Source organism: Prionailurus bengalensis, chromosome A2 (genome assembly GCF_016509475.1).
Source record: "Prionailurus bengalensis isolate Pbe53 chromosome A2, Fcat_Pben_1.1_paternal_pri, whole genome shotgun sequence".
In the NCBI taxonomy this organism is placed as follows: Eukaryota; Metazoa; Chordata; class Mammalia; order Carnivora; family Felidae; genus Prionailurus; species Prionailurus bengalensis.
The window spans coordinates 7,334,736-7,347,076 of NC_057348.1; the positions used below are offsets into that span (position 1 = coordinate 7,334,736).

The 12,341-nt window shown below is 39.6% G+C and overlaps 1 long non-coding RNA gene across 7 annotated transcripts in view; it reads left to right on the forward strand.

Annotated features, from left to right (window-relative positions):
* LOC122486835 overlaps positions 1-12,341 on the forward strand; it is a 33,349-nt gene that overhangs the window by 12,988 nt on the left and 8,020 nt on the right. For 4 of the 7 annotated variants that reach the window (XR_006298245.1, XR_006298244.1, XR_006298241.1 and 1 more), the window contains 2 exons: positions 2,632-2,738; positions 3,397-3,449. This is a non-coding gene — a long non-coding RNA (uncharacterized LOC122486835). The remainder of the gene's footprint in view (positions 1-2,631; positions 2,739-3,396; positions 3,450-12,341) is intronic. The other 3 variants (XR_006298247.1, XR_006298246.1, XR_006298242.1) reach the window with 1 other exon arrangement.

The window sequence follows — 12,341 nt, forward strand, 5'->3', positions numbered from 1 at the left end:
ACCCCCACCCCCTCCTCTGGCAACCACCAATCTGTTCTCTGGATGTTTGAACTTTGTTGTGGTTTTTTGTTTCGATTTTTTTGATTCCACATACCAGTGAGATGGTATTTGTGTTTTTTTTACTTATTTCACTTAGCATAAAACCTCAAAGACCATATTGTAAATGGCAAGATTTCTTTCTTTTTATGAGTGAATAGTATTCCATTGTGTATATATACCACATTTTCCTTATTTCTTCATCTGTTAGTGAATACTTAAGTTGTCCCCATATCGTGGCTGTTGTAAATAATGCTGCAGTGAACTTGAGGGTGCACGTATCTTTATCAGTTAGTGTTTTTGATTTATTTGGATAAATTCCCAGAAGTTAAATTGTTGGGTCATATGAGAATTCTTTTTTTTTTTTTAATGTTTATTTTTGAGAGAGAGAATACAAGCATGGGAGGGGCAGAGAGAGAGAAGGGGACAGAGAATCTGGAGCGGGCTCTACACTGGCAGCGGTGAACCCAACATGGGGCTCGAAATCACAAACCACGAGATCATGACCTGAGTTGAAGTCAGCTGCTCAACCAACTGAGCCACCCAGTTGCCCCAATGATTGTTCAATCGTTCTATCTATCATCTATCTATCTATCTATCAACATGTAGAATCATCACACAGGTCTGTTCACTTTATGAAAATTAATCATGGTATACATTTAAGAGTTTTTGTAGTTTCCTTTATTAGTTACTTTACATCCAAGTTAGTTAGCATATGGTGCAATAATGATTTCAGGAGTAGATTCCTTAATGCCCCTGACCCATTTAGCCCATCCTCCCTCCCTGTTTTTATATTATTTTTGCTTCCCTTCTCTTATGTCCATCTGTTTTGTATCTTAAAGTCCTCATATGAGTGAAGTCATATGATTTTTGTCTTTCTCTGACTAATTTCACTTAGCATAGTACCCTCTAGTTCCATCCACTTAGTTACAAATGGAATGATAGTTCTATTTAAATTGTTCGAGGCCATATGGTATAAGTAGGTTTAAACCTGTCCTGAGTTGATGGATGCTCCATATCTCACTGAACCAGTCTCTTCGTCCTGAGAATAGGTTAGTTCAGTTAAAGGTTTGTGTCTTATTTCAGGAGGCAGTGATACAGGTGGGTTACCCAAGTTAGGCCTATATGGTACAAGCAGTTGGGTATTTAGTAAGAAACATTTCTGTGGAAACAAAAGAAAATAAAAAAGGTTAATGGTTGGAGTAGATTGTAATCCCAGTTTTTGAGTGCTGAAGGTAGCCAGTCAAGATTTCTAGATGCCAGACTTGGCGCATGTTCAGATGCACTGAGGGCAGGCAGTATTTAAGCTGATGGATTTTACTTGTCTGCAATTTGAGGGTCTCTGGTGATCGGAGTGGCCCACATGGCAGCAGGTATGAAGATGGTCCCGCTGCTGTGGTGATTTCTCTTTTTTATCAGGTTATCTCACCTTAGCTGATGTGGCTTTGTGCCAAGGGCAGTTTTATTTCTCAATGATTCCAAGTTATAAGGGTAGGGGGAAAAGTTGGAAATGTTCGTTTGGAGAGTTGTAGCCAGATTCTGGAGGAAACAAAAAGAATTTAGTATCCAGTCTAGTTTACAGACAGGAAACAAAACCTTAAAGACAATTAACAACACTAGAATTTGATACCCACAGAGGTGTATTACTGAAATGCAATTTTTTCTCTATAAACAGTTACCCCTATTTGTATCAGATAATTAAAACAACACTAATTTATTTGTGAAATAAGTTTTGTCTCATTAAATTTGGCTTGTTTATTTAAGTGCAGCAAGAATACTGATTGACCATATAGGCACCTTTAAGTCTGCTTTGATGGAACTTTTGAGAGAGCAGGGGAGGGGCAGAGAGAGAGGGAGAGAGAACATCCCAAGCAGGCTCCACACTGTCAGCACAGAGCTCTGTGTAGGGCTCGAACCCACAAGCCGTGAGATCATGACCTGAGCTGAAATCAAGAGTCAGATGCTCAACCAACTGAGCTACCCAGGCACCCTGAGATGTAACTTTTAAAAGCCTCTTCAGGCTAAGAAGCCAAGGCAGGAACTTGCCATAGACTTGGCAATACCTATAGGTTTGGGTGAATTCCTCTCTTCTTGAGATCCCCCAAATATAGTGAAGTTCCTTTGCTTGCCAGAAAGTGATCTTCCTTACTCACCTGGAAGACTGTTGGGAGCCTTGTAGGCAAGGTACCAGGCCAATTCTCCCAAGGGGCTTGTTTTGTTTAAAAAAGTTTTTTTTTAATGTTTATTTATTTTTAGAGAGAGATGGAGACAGAACATGAGTGAGGGAGGGACAGAGAGAGTGAGGGAGACACAGAATCCGAAGCAGGCTCTAGGCCCTGAGCTGTCAGCACAGAGCCCAACACAGGGCTCAAATCATGGACTGTGAGGTCATGACCTGAGCCAAAGTCGGATGCTTAACTGACTTAACCACCCAGGTGCCCCTGTGAGGGGCTTTATTGGTTTCATAAAGTCCATCTTAATTCCTTAAAGCTGTCTGGTAATTGAATCTATGAGTATCATTCTCAAATATGACTTTCTACTTAAAGCCTTGGTGAGAATAACCAGTGTTTCCAATTGTGTCCCATTATGTGCAAGTGGAATAGATTCTTAACGAACCTACGCAAATAAGTATATTGCCCTGAAAATAAAAGTGCCCACTGAGAGTTTCCAAATTCTGGACAAATCAGTTATGGAGAAAAAAGGTAAATATTTCATCCTTGTTCACAAATGTATATATCTTACCAAGTTGCTGATAGGTTAAGAGAAAAAGGTTTTCTTAAATCTGGAAAAATGAAAACGTGAAAGAACTATAACTGTTTTACATAAAATGTCATAAAAATTATAATTACACTCACAGTTCATTCAGTGCCTCATGTTTTTATTGTTTGGCTTGAATCCACTTTTTCCATTAATTCTATAAATTTTTACCCAGTTCAGTTTTAGGATCTTACAGTTATTAGAAATCTGTACTTGTCAAAAATTCCTTTTCATGAATCTCCTTGAAAATGACTTTTATAGACACTTGCAAAGCAGTGCAGTAAAACAGTAACTATGTATAAATGAAAGAAGACTTTAACCATTGCCATTTTTAAGGTCAGATGAAAGAGAGTTGATTAAATTTATCAGAAAATTTGGTTATTTCTGTGACACATTTTAAGATAATAGCTAGAATTATAAGTAACAGCATACAAGTTTATATCAGGTTTTTAAGAATTTCTTACAATTTCTTATATTAATAATGTATTTGTTATAACTTGTATTAATTACATTTACCCACAGTATAACCTAAGAAGGTTTATTATGTATTTGATATGGTTAACATACCATTTAACCTATTTAGTTTAATCTCTCTCTCATAAGGAAACAGAACAAATCTTTTGGGGTGTTCCAGGAGCCCTCTGGAAAAATGCCAGGTGAGTTCAACATTAAGACTTCACTTAGAATTTGAATTTTGGAAAGTTTGTCAAAAATATCAAAAGGTTTTGGGATGCCTGGCTGGCTCAATTCTTAGAGCATATGACTCTTGATTCAGGGTTGTGAGTTCCAGCCCTACATTGGGTGTAGAGATTAAAAATAAAATCTTAAAAACAAGGTTTTAAAACAGTTGGTCAAATAAGGTAATTCACTATGAAGCAATACTTAATTATCCATTTAACCAAAATGACAATAAAAGATTTTAGAGCCAAAAATAGAAAGTTACTTACTTATGAGCAAAACTCAGCTCTTGAGAAGACTAGGTTTACTTAAGCAAAGGCCTGAGGACAAAGATAACGTGAAGCACAATAAGTTATTTTGTAACATAGAATTATACTTTTTCAAAAGGTAAATTTAAAACTAAAAGCACAAAAAACTTCGGTGATCTCTAATCAAGAGCACACCAGTAATCTATGAAAACCAAATTCTAACTTTGTAGCAGTGTACTTTTTAATAGTAAAATTCTTTTTACAATTTTAATTAGATCCACTCCAATCTTAGCCAGTTTGACCACACGTAAAATTCTTTTCCCAAGATTCCTTTTTCACAAACCTTCTACAACTATCTTTTTTACATTCAGATTTTCTATTTTTTCAAAAATGTTTATTATTTTGAGAGAGAGGGACAGAGAGAGACACAGAATCCAAAGCAGGTTCCAGGCTCTGAGCTGTCAGCACACAGCCTGATGTGGGGCTCAAACCCACCAACCACGAGATCATGACCTGAGCCAAAGTCAGATGCTCAGCCATCCAGGTGCTCCCCTCTTTTTTCTTTTTTTTTTTTTTAATTTTTTTTTTTTTTCAACGTTTATTTATTTTTGGGACAGAGAGAGACAGAGCGTGAACGGGGGAGGGGCAGAGAGAGAGGGAGACACAGAATCGGAAACAGGCTCCAGGCTCTGAGCCATCAGCCCAGAGCCCGACGCGGGGCTCGAACTCACGGACCGCGAGATCGTGACCTGGCTGAAGTCGGACGCTTAACCGACTGCGCCACCCAGGCGCCCCCCCTCTTTTTTCTTAAAACAAAATTATTTTCATTTCCCTTAACAAACATGCATTGTCATACCTAATACCTTTCATACACAAAGAAATATTCTACCTTCCTTGCATACCTTGCTTTATTATTTCTAGTAATTTTAATCAGGTTTCTGTGGGTTAAAAATTCTAATTAATATACCTATAGAAACTTGAAGTAGTAAGCAGTTGTAAATTGTGGTATACCAGCATTCTTTAGATTGGTAAATTTATGAGTTAAGCTTATACTTCCTCAAAACACTTTGTAATAGCACAGTTTTTCAGTGTGGCACAGACAGGTTTACTAATAGCCCCAACTATCTTCTTTCTCTGTAATAAGAAACCAAAAGTAGGGGCACCTGGGTGGCTCAGTCAGTTGAGCGTCCAACTTCAGCTTAGGTCATGATCTCGCAGTTCATGAGTTTGAACCCCAGATCAGGGTCTGTGCTGACAGCTCAGAGCCTGGAGCCTGCTTCAGATTCTATGTCACCCTCTCTCTCTGCCCCTCTCCCACTGGTGTTTGCCCTCTCTCTCTCTCTCTCAAAAACAAAACATTAAAAAAAAGAAAGAAAAACCAAAAGTAGATAAGCTGGTGTTCAGTAATTAATGTTTCAGTATTTTATCTTATTTGGAAATGATCTTGATGATCTAGATATTTAATGAATTTCCCATCATTTATTTTAACTTAAGCAGAAGTTTTTTGTTTTTGTTTTAAGTAAACTCTACCCCCACCGTAGGGCTTCAGCTCACAACCCCAAGATCAGGAGTCACATGCTCTACCAATTGAGCCAACCAGGCACCCATAACTTAGCAAAACTCTTAAAGTTCAAGCTACCAAAGAGATTTGGAAAACTTTTTTTTTTTTTTAATATTTATTTTTGAGAGAGAGCACGAGCAAGGGAGGGACAAAGAGAGGGAGACAGAGGATCCGAAGCAGACTCTGCTGAGAGCACAGACCTTGATGTGGGGCTCGAACTCACAAACCATGAGATCATGACCTGAGCCGAAGTGAGACACTTAACCAACTGAGCCACCCAGGTGCCCTGGGAAACTATTTTTAAATAGACATACCATAACACATAATTATTGCTGAAAAATTCGCCTGAACTTTTATCCCATTTACATCTATCCAAACATTTGTTCCCAACAATTATGTTTAGATTCCCCACTTTAGAGATAGCATGAATTTATTTGACTGTTAAACCCAGATAGAATACAAGTTATTTATCTACATTATATTTAATGCTAATAACTCTGAAGACATGCCTGCTTTAATTAAGCCAAATGTAAACTAGGTTTTATTTACCAAAATAACCCCATGTCATGTGAACTGAAATGACATATAGAAACTAAATTTCTTGAGTTTTAGGAATACTTCATAAGCACTTAATTCTAATAGTTTTTTTTTTTAATGTTTTTGTTTATTTTTGAGAGAGACAGAGCATGAGCAGGGGAGGGGCAGAGAGAGAGGGAGCCACAGAATCTGAAGCAGGCTCCAGGCTCTGGGCTGTCAGCACAGAGCCCGACACGGGACTCAAACTCACGGACTGTGAGATCATGACCTGAGCCGAAGTCAGACACTTAACCAACTGAGCCACCCAGGTGCCCTATAAGCACTTAATCTTAAACTAATTAAATAGAGCTCTTCTACAAATTAATTTTGGCTATTCTATCAAGAGGTAGAGAAAGGAAAAAAAAAAAACCTATATATCCATAGACATACATAAACACACAGACACAGAGACCCTGTTACCTCCTGTGGTGTTTACATTTCAAAGGCATGGTAAGATTTACATCGTTAAGGGGCAAGGATAGAAAATGTAAGTTTTCTTCTAGGAGTTTTAGTCCCTCTTGATTGTTGGTTTAGTGCTCCAAATAAAGTATAGTAGTGCAACGCCTGTAATTAGGCCCATAAAAAGTAATTCTCCAGGGGCACCTGGGTGGCTCAGTCAGTTGAGTGTTCGACTCTTGATTTCAGCTCAGGTGATGATCTCACAGTTCATGAGTCTTGAGCCCCGCATCAGGCTCTGGGCTGACAGTGCGGAGCCTGCTTGGGATTCTCTGTCTCCTTCTGTCTCTCAAATAAATAAGTAAACATTTTTAAAAAATCAGTCTGTCAGTCCTTGTCCAGACTCAGTTTTGAATAAGGCCTTTTCAGAGTTGGAACAGGTCAGGAGACAAAGAGTGAAGTGGTGACACAGAAACCATACGCCTGTTGTATTTTCTTTCTGGTGGTGCCATTGGTTTCCTGTTACAAGGCTGTTTCACTCTTCTGTGTTAGGATGCACACTCCTGGCATGACCCGCTGGTTCTGTGGTCACAGATGGAGGTGTACCATTCTCCTCACCTACAGGAATCCTTTCCTTGTGCCTTTAGCTCAGAGCTTCTCCTTGGGCAGGGACAGTGGCCTTGTAGTCCAGTTCACCCTCCTTAACTCTCTTTGGCCTTAAGGTGTGGAGGGAGGACCCTTATGCACAGTATTAGTCCATGAAGGCCCTTATGGTCTGGTAGTTTCTTTAAATCATATGGCCTTGAACACCTGCCCTGGGGAGATTGTTGGATGACTGCAACCTTTGGGCCAGAACCCGCTGGTAGGACAGTGGCGAAGCAGGATGCAAAATCACATAGCGGGGCAGCAGACCTCTGGCAAGTGGTACTCCACTCCCAGATGCTGTTACCCTCCTGAGTGAGGTGGTTAGTAAGCAAGCTGAAGGTAAAAGATATTCCTCGGTTAATTGCAAGGGCAATACTGTAGTCCTGCTGGCTATGCCAGTTGTTTTGTGCTGGTCTCAGCCTTTCAATAACCAATATTCTAGTTGGACTGGCCCTTGGGGTTGCAAGGCACCCTTCAGCAATAACCATCAAGAAAGAAGACCTAGAAATTATACAGCTCACCTGAGGCCACACAGCAGGGTCTCAGGTAGAAGAGAGAAAATGCAATGGCCTGGCATTCTTGTTTTATCGGACTTGAGGGTGGGGGCCTGTCTTTCACAGGCTTATTCTTTATTGGTGGATTTCAGACATAAGAGTAGGAATTTTGAAGTATGGAGAAATCAACCGTGTTTCTAAAAATTTTTTTTTTCAACGTTTATTTATTTTTGCGACAGAGAGAGACAGAGCATGAATGGGGGAGGGGCAGAGAGAGAGAGGGAGACACAGAATCGGAAACAGGCTCCAGGCTCTGAGCCATCAGCCCAGAGCCTGACGCGGGGCTCGAACTCTCGGACCGCGAGATCGTGACCTGGCTGAAGTCGGACGCTTAACCGACTGCGCCACCCAGGCGCCCCGAACCGTGTTTCTAAAATAAAGGGGCTTCAGTCAGAAGAGGTGGCCTGGCTCTTCAGTCATATAGCTGGTAATATGTTTACTCTGGTAGCCATCTTTCCAGTGGATGCCTCTTTGAAATGGATGCCTCGGCCATCAAACCTTTTAATTTTATTTATTTTTTTTTTTTTTTTAAATTTTTTTTTTTTTTCAACGTTTATTTATTTTTGGGACAGAGAGAGACAGAGCATGAACGGGGGAGGGGCAGAGAGAGAGGGAGACACAGAATCGGAAACAGGCTCCAGGCTCTGAGCCATCAGCCCAGAGCCCGACGCGGGGCTCGAACTCACAGACCGCGAGATCGTGACCTGGCTGAAGTCGGACGCTTAACCGACTGCGCCACCCAGGCGCCCCAATTTTATTTATTTTTAATGTTTATTTTTGAGAGAGAGGGCACAAGCAGGGGAGGGACAGAGAGAGAGACACACACAGAATCCAAAGCAAGCTCTAGGCTATGAGCTCTAAGCACAGAGCCCAATATGGGGCTTGAATTCATGAACTGTGAGATCATGACCTGAGTTGAAGTCGGCTGCTCAACCAATTGAGCCATCCAGGCGCCCCTTAAATAAACTTTTTTTAAAAAACTAAAAAAAAAAAAAAAAAAAAGATACGAGGACAGCTCTGAGACAGCATCAGTTGTACAGACATTTGCATTATAGAGGTCCCAAAGGAAACACAGAGGTAGAAAGCTTATTTGGAGAAATTATGAATGAAAAGTTCCCTAACCTGGGGAATGAAACAGACATCAAGGTCTAGGAAGGACAGGGAGCCCCAAAAAAGATGAACCCAGCAATGCCCACACCAAGACATGTAATACTTACTGTGGCAAAAAGGATAAAGAGAATTTTTATTATTTTTAAAAAAAAGTTTTTTTTAACATTTATTTATTTTTGAGACAGAGACAGAGCATGAACGGGGGAGGGTCAGAGAGAGGGAGACACAGAACCGAAACAGGCTCCAGGTTCTGAGCTGTCAGCACAGAGCCCGACGCGGGGCTCGAACTCACAGACCGAGAGATCATGACCTGAGCCGAAGTCGGCAGCTTAACCGACTGAGCCACCCAGGCGCCCCGAAGAGAATTTTTAAAGAAAGAGATGAGAAAACCATTATATATGAGGGAAACCCCATGAGGCTCTCAGCTGAATTTCAGCAGAAACTACAGGCCAGAAAGGAATGGCATAATACATTCAAGGTGCTGAAAGGAAAACCCCTACAACCAAGAATACTATACCCAGCAAGGTTATCATTCAGAATAGGAGAGAGTTTCCAACAAAAATAAAAGTTAAATGTACTTAGAAGAAATGTTAAAGGGAACTCTGAGTGGAAAGAAAAGGACATAATGAGAAGTAAAAGGAAAAACTTTTAACAAGTAAAAGTAAACATACAATAAACATAATTGATTATCACTTGTAAAGCCAGTATAGAGGTTAAAACAGAAAATATCAATTATATCTATAAGCATTAGCCAAAGGACTCAAAACAAAAGATGTCATATACATACATAAATATATACATATATTTACATATGTATATGTACATATATACATCATATACATAAAATGAGGGAAGGGGGAGTAAAAATTTACTGCTTTTAGAATGTGTTTGGACTTAACTGATCAATATAGACCACTATATATGTAGGACGCTATTATTAATCTCATGGTAATCACAAGGAAAAACTTATAGATACACAAAAAATAAGGAATCCAAACATAACACTAAAGTAGAAAGATAGAAATCACAAGGGAAGAGAGTAAAAGAAGTACAAAAACAGTCAGAAAACAACAAAATGGGAGTAAGCACATAGCTACCAATAATTACTTTAAATGCAAATGATCTAAGTGCTCCAATCAGAAGACATAGTATGACTGAACTGAATGGAATGGAATGAATGAATGAATAAGACCCATCTGTATATTGCATATAAGAGGCTTCAGACCTAGACATACATTCAGACTGAAAATGAAGTGGAAAAATATGTTCCAGAGGCTCCTGGCTGGCTCAGTGGCGTGTGTGATTCTGGATCTTGGGGTCATGCCTTTGAGCCCCATGTTGCACATAGAGCTTACTTTGAAAAAAAAAATATGTTCCATGCAAATGTTCAGTAGAGAAACATGCTGGGGTAGCATTACAAAATAGACTTTAAAACAAGCACTATGGGGCGCCTGGGTGGCGCAGTCGGTTAAGCGTCCGACTTCAGCCAGGTCACGATCTCGCGGTCCGTGAGTTCGAGCCCCGCATCGGGCTCTGGGCTGATGGCTCAGAGCCTGGAGCCTGTTTCCGATTCTGTGTCTCCCTCTCTCTCTGCCCCTACCCCGTTCATGCTCTGTCTCTCTCTGTCCCAAAAATAAATAAACGTTGAAAAAAAAAATTAAAAAAAAAAAACAAAAACAAGCACTATAATGAGACAAAGGAGGACATTACATAATGGCAAAGATACCAATTCAGCAAGAGGGTATAACAGTTGTAAATATCTATGCACCTGGCATAGGAGCACCTAAATATATAAATATTAACAGACGTAAACAAAGAAATCGACAGTAATATGATAGCAGTAGGGGACTTTGCCACCTCACATATCAATGGATAGATCAGACAAAATTATTAAGGAAATGGTGGCTTTGAATAATACATTAGGCCAGATGTATACAGAATAGTCCATCCAAAAACAGACTATACATTCTTTTCAAGTGCACATGGAACATTCTCCAAGATACATCACCTGTTAGGCCACAAAACAAGTCTCAGTAAGTTTCAGAAGATTGGAATCCTATCAAACATCTTTTCTGACCACAATGGTATAAAATTAGTAATTACAAGAAAGCAACTGTACAAAAACACAAACGTGGTGGCTGACAATGCTACTAAGCAAGCATTGGGTCAATTAAGAAATGAAAGAAGAAAATTTAAAAGTACCCAAAGAAAATAAAAATGCAAACAATGCTTCAAAATCTTTGGGACATAGTAAGAGTAGTGCTAAGAGGGAAGTTTATAATGAATGATACAGGCCTACCTCAAGAAATGAAAATTTCAAATAAATGTAATCACACATCTAAAGCAATTAGGAAAAGAAGAACACAAAGCCCAGAGCTGGTAGAAGGAAGGGAATAATAAGGACCAGAGCAGAAACAAATGAACAGGGACTAAAAACATAGAAAATATCAATATAACCAAGAGCTGGTTCTTTGAAAAATTAAAAATGAAGAACCTTTAGCCAGACTCATCAAGAAAAAGGACTTAAAATCAGAAATTGAATGGGAGAAGTAACAACTGGCCCCACAGAAATACAAAAGATCATTAAGAGACATCGGAAATACTATATGCTAACAAATTTTATAACCTAGAAAACATGTATAGAATTCTGGAAACATATGTCTTCCAAGACTGAGTCAGGAAGAAATAGGAAATCTGAAGAGGTTAACACTAACAGAATTGTATTGGTAATCAGAAAACTCCCAACAAACAAAAATCCAGGACCAGAATGCTTTACAAGGGAATTCTACCAAACATTTGAAGAGGAGTTCAGGGCGCTTGGGTGACTCAGTCAGTTGGGCAACTGACTTGGTATCAGCTCAGGTCATGATCTCACAGTTGTGACATCAAGCCCTATGTCAGCCTCTGTGCTGAGCGGGAGCCTACATGGGATTCTCGCATTCACATGCATATTCTCTAAATAAATAACCATTAAAAAAATTTTTTTTAATGTTTCTCTCAAGAATGAATAAACAGAGTGCAAGCAGGGGAGGAGCAGAGAGAGAAGGAGACACAGAAACTGGAGCAGGTTCCATGCTCTGAGCTGTCAGCACAGAGCCCAACTGGGACTTTGAACTCCTGAACTGCGAAATCATGACCTGAGCTAATGTCGGATGCTTAACCGACTGAGCCACCCAGGCACCCCAATAAGTAACCATTTTTTAAAAATAAAGAAGAGTTAATACCTTTCCTTCCAAAACTCTTCCAAAAAGTAAGGAAAAAAGAAAAGTTCCAAATTCATTCTAAAAGGCCAGCATTAATGGGGCACCTGGGTGGCTCAGTTAAGCATCTGACTTCAGTTCAGGTCATGATCTCAGTTTGTGAGTTCGAGCCCCACATCAGGCTCTGTGCTGACAGCTCAGAGCCTGGAGCCTGCTTCAGATTCTGCATCTCTCTTTCTCCCTGAACCTCCCCCACTCACATGCTGTCTCTGTCTGTCTCTCAAGAATAAATAAACATTAAAAAAAAAGGCCAGGATTGATGATGATGATGATGGCGGCAGCCAGCATTACCTGGATATGAAAACCAAAGACACTAACAAAACAAACCCGTGAACCATAAGGCCATTATCCTTGATGAATATAGATGCAAAATCCTCATTATTAGCAAACAGAATTAAATAATACATTAAAAGTATAATTTGCCAAGGTCAAGTGTGATTAAAAATTCCAGGTATGCAAGAATAAACAAAATTAAGGCTAAAAGCAATATGATCGTGGCACAAAAACACACATAGATCAA